General features: G+C 41.2%; 1 pseudogene; it reads left to right on the forward strand.

Annotated features, from left to right (window-relative positions):
* Nucleotides 1–1032: 1032 nt before the first annotated feature.
* On the forward strand, nucleotides 1033–2071 carry LOC102541107 (melanoma-associated antigen B10-like; annotated as a pseudogene).
* Nucleotides 2072–9465: the final 7394 nt, after the last annotated feature.

A 9465-nucleotide genomic window follows, 5' to 3' on the forward strand; every position in this document is an offset into this window, starting at 1 on the left:
GCACAGAGCCCACCCTTGCTTTTCACTCCTGGGAAGCCCAGGGCAGAGCTGTCGCCATGAGGTACTGACTGACTTCCACCCTCAGGGTCTCAGGTCTGAGGAGGGCAGCCTCAGGTCTCTGGAGGGAAGAGGCGATGTTGAGAGTCAAGGTGAGGACACTTAGAATTGCGGGAACACGCCTCACTAGAACAAAGGAGACCTCACGGAACCCCGCTCCGACCTGCCCCGCACCAAGAGGCCCGTGGCATGGCTGTTAGGCCCAACGCCCCCTCAACTCTGCCTCGAGGTCTCAAGGAGTAAAGACTTTGATCTGAGGCTGGTAGAGTCAGATCAACAGAGGGAAACATCCCAGGGTTTGTTCAGAGGCAAGGAGAGGAGCCTGAGCAAGGACTGAGGGTACTCTCAATTCTGAACACACCCTTGCTGTCCCTGCGGTCTACCCTGGGAGGCCCAAGGCAGAGCGGTCCAACTCCAGGAGGTGGGGGTCTTGGTCTGGTGGGGGAGGTGACTTGAGTGATGACTAAAAACCCTAATCAAGACAAAGGGGATTGTATAAAGCCCTGCTCCTTTTGTCAGCTCTGGAAGTCCCCAGCAGAGGCGGGCAGCTAAGGCTCTCCCTCATTTTCTCCTCAGGGGTCTCGGAGGGAAGGCCATTGGTGGAAGGAGTTTAGTTTTAGAGCCGCAGAGGGGAGGAGGAGGGGGCCCTGCCAACAATTGACAGAACAATCCTTAATGTGAACTGAGAGGATTCTCCACCTCAGAACAGAGGGGATCCCACAGAGCCTAGACCTGCCAATCCAAAGTACACTCTTAACTTCCTCTGCACGGTTCTCAGGAAACAGATTGATCAGAAAAGGAGCCCTGTCGGGTATGAGAGCAGTGCCCTCACAGAAACCTGCAGAGGCAACTGGTTACAGCCGGGGAGGAATCTCCCTGCTGAAGGTGCTCACAGCATCCTCTCCCTCCTCCAGGTGCCCTCATTGCCTGCTATGCTGCCCACACTCCTAACTGCTGCTCCTGACTTGTGCCATCATGCCTCGGGGACAAAAGAGTAAGCTCCACACCCGTGAGAAACGCCGTCAGGCCAGGAGTGAGACTCAGCGTCTCCAAGATGTTCAGGTCACTGCAGCAGCAGCAGAAGGGCCCCCTCCCCCCAATGCCTTCCTTTTGGTGGTAATCTCCAGAGTTCCCCTTCTGCTGGGTCAGGTAGAAAATACCAGGGGTCTCAGAGAGCCCCATCCACTACCACTACTTCTGCAGGTGTTTCATGCACAAGATATGATGAAGGTGCCAAGAGCCAGGATGAAGAAAAACCAAGCATCTCCCAGGCATCACCCAGCACTGATTATTCCTGCAGAACCCCTCTAGATCAGAAGGCAATTCTGTTGGTGCAATTCCTGCTGCACAAGTATAACGTGAGAGAGCCCATTACAAAGGAAGATATTATGAAGCATGTCATCAAAAGGTACAAGGAGCACCTCCATGAGATCCTCAGAAAACCCGCTGAGCTGATGCTGCTGGCCTTTGGCATTGATGTGAAGGAAGTCGACCCCACCAGGCACTGCTATGCCCCTGTCAGCAAATTCCAGCGCACCAGTGATGAGAGGCTGAGGAGATCACGCCCAAGACCGGCCTCCTTATGACGATCCTCTGTGTGATCTTCATGAAAGGCAACTGTGCCACTGAGGAGGATATCTGGGAAGTACTCAATGTGATGGGGATATATGCTGCAAAGAAGCACCTCATGTATGGGGACCCCAAGAAGCTCATCACTGAAGATTTGGTGCAGGAAAGATACCTGGAGTACCGCCAGGTGCCCAACAGTGATCCTCCTCACTGTGAGTTCCTGTGGGGTCCAAGAGCCTGTGTGGAAACCAGCAAGATGAAAGTCCTTGAGTTCTTGGCTAAGATCCACAATACAGTTCCCAGTGCCTTCCCATCCTAGTATGAAGAGGCTTTGAGAGATAAGGAAGAGAGAGCCCGAGCCAGAGCTGCAGCTATGGTCCGCACTGGTGCCTTGGTCAGTGTACGCTCTGGGGCCAATTTTCAGGGCAGCTTCTCCCACCTGTAGTGAAATCTGAAGCATTTTCCTGAAGTAGTGTGGGAGCTTTGGTGGTGCTGGAGGGATCACAGTGCATAACATATTTGAGTAACATAGATTTATGTTTTGTTGCTGTTGAGGAAAGTTTACAATGTTGCTTCTTTTTAAAAAATTAGCTTCAGAATCTAAGTGCATGAATGATATTGCTTACATACTTAATGCTGTTTATGAGGTTTAAGAGTAAGAGTTTTTCTATTTTATTAAACAAATTGGATAACAGTCTAGCTTCTTTAGTGATCTGGAATAGCACTGGTATAGGTGTTTCCTTAGAAATGTGAAAGAAATTAGCAGTAAAACAGTTGAGATTAAAAATAGAGAAAAAAGTAAAAGATGGTTCATTCTTGGTTTCCCTTATTCCTTGTATTCTGCTTTTCTGTAAAATAAAAGTTAAATACTTGAACTTGTTTCATTTATTCAATAATTTAGGAAAATTAAATCATAATAAATTGTTCACTGTTTTTTTTCCCCCTCAAATATTAATTGAGTATCCTCTTTAGAAGGCTCCATGGTAGTATGGGGGATGGTAGAAAAAGAAGACTGAGCCTTTGCCCATTGAATTACAGAGTCTAGAAACAGCCATTATATAAGGAGGGTGGTGAAATACCCTCTAAGACAAGAAAAAAAAAGGAGTGAAAAGAAGGATGAGTTGGGGGAGGTGAGAGAGGTCCAGATGAGAGCACTCAAGTGTGAATATCATGAGGCAAGAAAACTTGGAGCTCTGGAAAACCTCAAGTCCTTCAGTGAGAGGTAATTTTAAGTTAAGATGGGCAGTGGGTCAGAGGAGGGTGTGAGGGTGGTGAGCAAGGACCAGACCCTTGGGTGGTGTGTCTCAGAGTTGAGAAATTAAGCTTTCAATGGAGAATTGCTTTCAGCAGTTACTTTGGGATCATGGATTAACCAGAGAGAACCTTCCACCTGCGGCGGGGGTGGAAGGTACCCTGTGCTCTTGTCCCAGTGCGGGAGAACACAGTGCACAAACTAGGTGATTTATCCACATCATCACCAGGGAGTTTCTGATAAATAAGGGTATACTTTCTTGACGTGGAGTGCCAAGAAGCCACAGTGCTGTCACTCTTTGCCCTGGACCAGGAGAAACAGAACCTGCTCTGTTAATAGGGCATTTTAATTAGGTTATCTAGAGTAAAATCGAGCAAACTCTAAGGGAGGGCTTGATTTTGGGAGAGGGTAAATGAATGAAAATAGGGGTTATTTGGATCCAGGGGAGCTGGGAGGGAGGAAAGAAGTTGGTTCCTGACACATATTTTAGGAGCTATGAGTTACATCCAGATGGGGAGGATTCCCCAACATCCAATTAAATAATACATCCTCTAAGGGGGATGATTTACCAAGGTATATTTTCTCATTAAGTAGAATTTTTGGCTGACTTGGTGCTCAGCATCCTACAGTACTGCATATTCTCAGACATTTCCTGGATTAAAACAATAGCAAAACAAAACAAAAATCTTGGCAAGAGGGTTGGTATTATCTGGGGTCAAAAAAATCACAGCAATAATTGCCATTTTTTAAGTTTTAATGCACACTGGTCACTGTGCCAGGTGATCACATATATTTACATATTCCAACAGTCCTAGAAGACAAGGTTTATCAAACACACTTAATTGATGAAGCATCTGAGACTCACAGAATTTGGTAATGTGCTGAGTTCACATAGCTAGTGACAGGGCTGGGACTTGAGCCCTGATCTGAATTCCTCTACAGCCCACACTGTTCCACTCCTCCCAGCCTGAGACAGACCTTGTGTCCATTAATTCATTTGTCTTTTCACTGCTCCACAATGAAAAGAAGGACTCTGTGGCCAAAATACTAAAAGGAGGCCTAAAGAAGGAGGGTGAAAATGAGAACCAAACACAATTTGGGGACTGTCTGGGGGCTTCATTTACCCAGGATCCTCCCGCTCTTCACCCCAGGGTTCCTTGAGAGCTGACTGCCCTGGTCCCAGCCTGAGTGATCAGTCCAAGCATTTTCCCACATGACAGCGCCCTTCCCCTGGGTTTTCCCCAGTGTGCCCGCGTGTCCAAACTGGAAGCTGACCCGCTGGTCAGCTCTTCTGTGCAACTTCCTCAGGAAGCTGCCCTCTGCTCCCAGAGGAACAGATGGCCCACATCCCCTGGCTTCCCCTGACTTAGAGCATCCCACCTCCCTACGGATCCCATTTCTCACTGTGGACTCTCTGATAGTGGCTGCTCTTTCCACGTAATTGTTCACTTCAGACAGCAGGTGCCTCCATCACGTTCTTTAAAGTGTTTTTCAAATATGCTGATGACTGATTTGGCACAGAATCTACTGGTTCTTAGGATAATAACCCTGGAGTTAGGAGGTTTTGGAAACCACCCTGACAATTGCAGTAGAATTTTAATGGGCAGATTTGAGATTGGCCATTGACCACTTACACCAGTAAGTGAGTTCACCTTGTTGTTCAAATCCAAAGCTTCCTCCATAAGCAGCAGATGAGAAAAGATCATGGAAATCACGGTGTAAGCAAACATCTATATAGACAGAATTCCTGAAAACTCAGGTGTCCTTCTAGGAGGTGAAAAATGGTTCCATTCTTGACAAGAAAAGAAAAAGTGAACATTCTTCCACTGCATCTTGTCTCTATATTTGCCCCTGAAGAAAATTTTGGTTTTAAGTAATAGTGCAAATGTTCTTATTGCCCCAAAATTCTAACAATGTGGATGGATCGCAATTTCCCTTCCTTATCAAATTCCTCTAAAATTCATCCCTCTCCTCAGAAGCAACTAGAATTTAAAAATTGTGTTATTTAAAAACTTATTCTAGATTTTTTCTTACATAGATGTGTTGTAAAAATACATTGTCAGTTTTTTAATACACATGAATAACAGCATACACATTGTTCTGCCTCTTACACTTGCCACTTACTAAAACGAATGCAGGATCTTTCCCTGAGAGCACATATAGATTCATCTCACTCTCTTAATTATTCCCAGTATTCTAAGGTGGGTATGTGCCAAAATTAATTTAACCATTCTTCTCCTGATGGACATATAAATTGTTTTCATTTGTTGCTATGATTAAAGAACTTATATCAACATATCATTGAGCACGAATTATTGGGCAAATATGTAAGTTTTCTTATAAGATATACATAGCAAAGTGCAAATTGGACTGAAGTGGAAAGCATGTGATGATTGTAAATTTTTATGAATATTGCTGATCGTCTGTTCAAATAAAGCTGTACTGATTCATATTCTTGCATATTCATATATGTAATTTACACTCTCAGAGACATTTTATCAGCCTTTAAATTTTGGTCAAACTTTTAGGTGAAAATATATTTTCTCACAGTTATTTTAACTTCTCCGTTTTCTAAGTAGATTGAGCAGAAAATTAACTTAATCTCTCATCCATAGAAAGCGGGATTTCTTCAGTGGTACCAGAATTCTTCTCAACATACTTTAAAAATTCTGAAATGTAAATAAGATTTTTCTCTTTACTTTAAGAAATAAGAATTTGATCAGAGTGACCAGGTTTCAGGGAATGGGTTCAGACAGAAGCCCCTCAGCTAGTGAGGAACATCAGGAAGACCTGGGGAGAGAGCAATGACCAGATTCCATAAGAGGGACTATGAAGTCCAGAGAGCACAGGTCCTTGAAGGCCAGGACTCCATGACACAACTTGTATCTAACTGGTATACAGTGGCTGTACACATTTTAGACTTGGGGGGCTCTTATTCCAGCTAAAGCCTTCCCCAGAAATCCAATCCATGATTTGAAGGCAGTTATGATGGTGTATGGTAGCCATTATTTTTGGACTACATTCATCCTATTTCTACAGCTTAGATTTGTCTGAGACTCTACTGAATTATTTTAGGTATTAGAGGATTTCCCCCTCTGGCTATTCAATATTTAAAAGTCTCCCAACCATATGTGCCTTCCAATAGTTGTTCAGCTCACCACTCTCCAGTATTTTTTTTGACTCCTCTTTGACCAGCCCCATGGAGTCCTGCCCTTCATGTGAGCAGTTTAATGTTCAATGAAAGACCCAGGGGGACCCTTCTACACATTTCTAGAGCATTAACTCTACCTAGCAATCTTCTCTCCAACAACTTGTCCTGCAAACTTCAACAGCTTTACTCTTCCCAAACTCTGATCACTACGTCCTAAGTTCAGTGAGTCCACTGTGCTCCATTTTGGTTTATCCTCCTTGCACTACAGTCTAGACATTGCCTCTAAGCAGAAACACAGGGTCACTTGGGGAGCCTACTTCATTTGTTTTCCTATTTTCCAGAATAGTAATCTTGTTCTGACTCTTTCCGGGTCACTTCATATATTCTGCCTATTTGAAAAGTTGTTTACAGCAACTAACATGGAAGTCCTCCTGAATTTTTTTATAACGGCAATTTAAAAAAATGTTTTCTCTCAGACTACTTTCAGATGTACAGAAAAGCTGAAAATATAGTACAGAGAATTTCAATATATCCCTCACCCAGCCTCCTCCAATGTTAAAATCTTAGATAACCATCATACAAGTGCTAGAACCAGGAAGTTAACATTGTCCTAATAGCATTAACCAAATTAACTTCACAACTTTTTCCACTATTATGCCTTTTAAGGATCCTAATCAGTGACCCACATTGCATTCAGTTGTTATTTCTCCCCATACTCCTACAATCTACAATAGTTCCCTAGTCTTTCCTGTTTGTTTGTTTGTTTGTTTTCATGACCCTATCAATCCCAAAGGATACTGATCGGTTATTTTGCTGAATGTCCATCACCTTAGGCCTATCTGGTCTCTTATTATTAGACTTGGAAAAAGAACCACAGAATGGTGCCATGTCTTTCATCAGTGCACCATATCACAGGGTTTCTGATTTCAGTATATCTTATTCCTGGCAACACTGATCTGAATCACCTTGTCAAGGTCGTCTCTGCTGGGAGTTTCCACTGTAAAGTTACTATGATTTCTCCTGTAGTCAACAAGTGTCTTGGGGGCAGATACTTTGAGACGGTGCAAACCTCTCTCCTCAAACCCTCTAATTCTAGTGCCCATTAGTAGATCAAGTACTCAATGATCACCACTATAGTATTTACTTATAGTGACTCATGAATTTTTTTTTAACTCTTTGGGTTATAATCCAACACTAGCATTACTTATTTTGTTGCTCAAAGCTTTGGCCATTAGGAACTCTTTCTCCTAATACTGTATTCTTTCAACAATGCTCTCCTCCCCTGTATCTTTTGAGAGTATTATTTTTTCTGGTACCACACGATGTTCCAAGCTCATTTTGATTTTTCCCATCTCAGCCTGGAAGAACCACTTCTGCAAGAATCCATGGTTCTTTTTATAGAAGAACGATGCTTAAGAAACCAATGTCTTGTGACTAGGTATACTAATTACTACTGGGGTGTCATTGTTTCTAGGCCCTCTCAGAAGCCAGGGCTAGGAAATATTTGTATATTAACCCATGTATACACACATCTATTTTTATATCTGTGTATGTGTGTGTAACAAGTATGTACTAATAGCTCAGATTGTAATTTCACACCATAGGAATCATTTTAATCTTCTCATTTTATCTGTAATTTCTTTCCCCAATAGTGAGAAATCTTAGTTTTATTATTTACAACCTATTTACTTATTTGTTCAATTCCAGTATGCACATAAATTAGTTTCAGAATGTATTATCAATGCCTCTAGAGAAACACATTTACTGACTACATAAAAGCATTTGTGCATAGTTCTTTTTGTCTTTATCTAAAGCATCCAGTCAAGTTACTGTTTCCTAAAGTTATTTAGGTTAGTTGTTTACCCCTTACCTTCAGTATAGTCATGTTATTGATTTTTATTACAGGTAGTTTCATTTGTTAGTGTTTGTATCTCAGGTTGAATTTCCTCTACATCCTGATTGATTTTAACTATTCATTTATTAACGGCAACACTTTTAAATCAAGTGTTTATGTCTATTTATTAATTATTTACCAACAGACATCATCACATATGCAGTAGATGGCCTCATATTATCAGCTGGCCACAATCACAAGGATGTGCCAAAAATATGCATCCTGATATTTAATTAGAAAAATCTGTGCCTGTGCATTCCAAGAGTGCTTTATTTATTCAGGTGAATGTCTAATATTTATTCACCTTTTCCCATGTTCTAATTCACATACAACAGTAAAAATGTTTCACATTGCTACACATACAGGGCTCAACCTGATCACATGTATTGGGTTTAATTCTTGAAAGCAAGAAATGTAATATCTCCACATGGCCATTAAAACCAGCTGAGGAACTACTATTTGTCATGATGTTGGTGATGGGTCCTTTACAGCTTGTGTCTTTTTTTTTTTCATTATTGTTGCCAAGTAACTGAAAAACTCATGCAGCATTGCTGAGGATAAGACCTTTTCCTATTAAGAAGAAAAAGATGACAGCCTGCTGTGTGAACAATAGGGAAACTACCTTTATCATTCCCGGCACAAACACTTCATCACTAGGGGTGCATCTTTACAAAAAAAATATCTCTTTGAAATTTTTCTGTAAAATATTCTGTACCTGTTCATTGACATGAAACTTTTAGAGCTTTTAAAGAAAAAAATATTATGCTAACTGGCAGAAAAAAATGGAGATAAAATCCAGAACATGTATTACACACCTGCCTTTACCAAACAGGTACCTTAAAACTTCACATTAGAAGAAATGGAAGTAGTTATTACTATCACATGGCATCTTGCCCTACTTAATTTCAGCAAAATAAACCTCCTCCCAATGTGTTGTAGAGAAGGATAAAGAGCCTCAAGTCAGATCAAAGGCCAAGTTGTGATTATTGTGAAAAGAGGATTGCATATTCTTTTTTTTAAGCTATCTATATTCTCAAGATATAATTTCCCATTTGAAATATTTCCTGCATAGAAGTATCAGTTGGTAAAATAGTATCAATAGCTCAACTCTATAAAAAATAGCCTTTAAAAATGGAGGCCCATGGAAGCAGTTATTAAGCTCTTTCAAAACATATCTTCTAAGCATTCCACAGTGATTTCTCCTAAAATAAAATTACTGATTTAAACTTTCATCTGACATTTAACCCCTTTTTATAAGGAAGAATCCATTTTTTCACATAACATGGACATGTAGAAAATTCATGCTTTACCCCTGTGCAAGGATGACATGCAAATTCGTGAAGTGTTCCATATTTTTTTATGGTTACTTGAGGGAAAGGGGGTGGGAAGGGATAAATTAGGAGTTCAAGATTTACAGATAATAATTAATATATATATATAAAAAATAGATAAACAACAAATTCATAGTGTATAGCACAGGGAACTATATTCAGTATCATGTAGTAACCCTATGGTGAAAAAGAATATGAAAACGAATATATG

Source organism: Vicugna pacos, chromosome X (assembly GCF_048564905.1).
Source record: "Vicugna pacos chromosome X, VicPac4, whole genome shotgun sequence".
NCBI lineage: Eukaryota > Metazoa > Chordata > Mammalia > Artiodactyla > Camelidae > Vicugna > Vicugna pacos.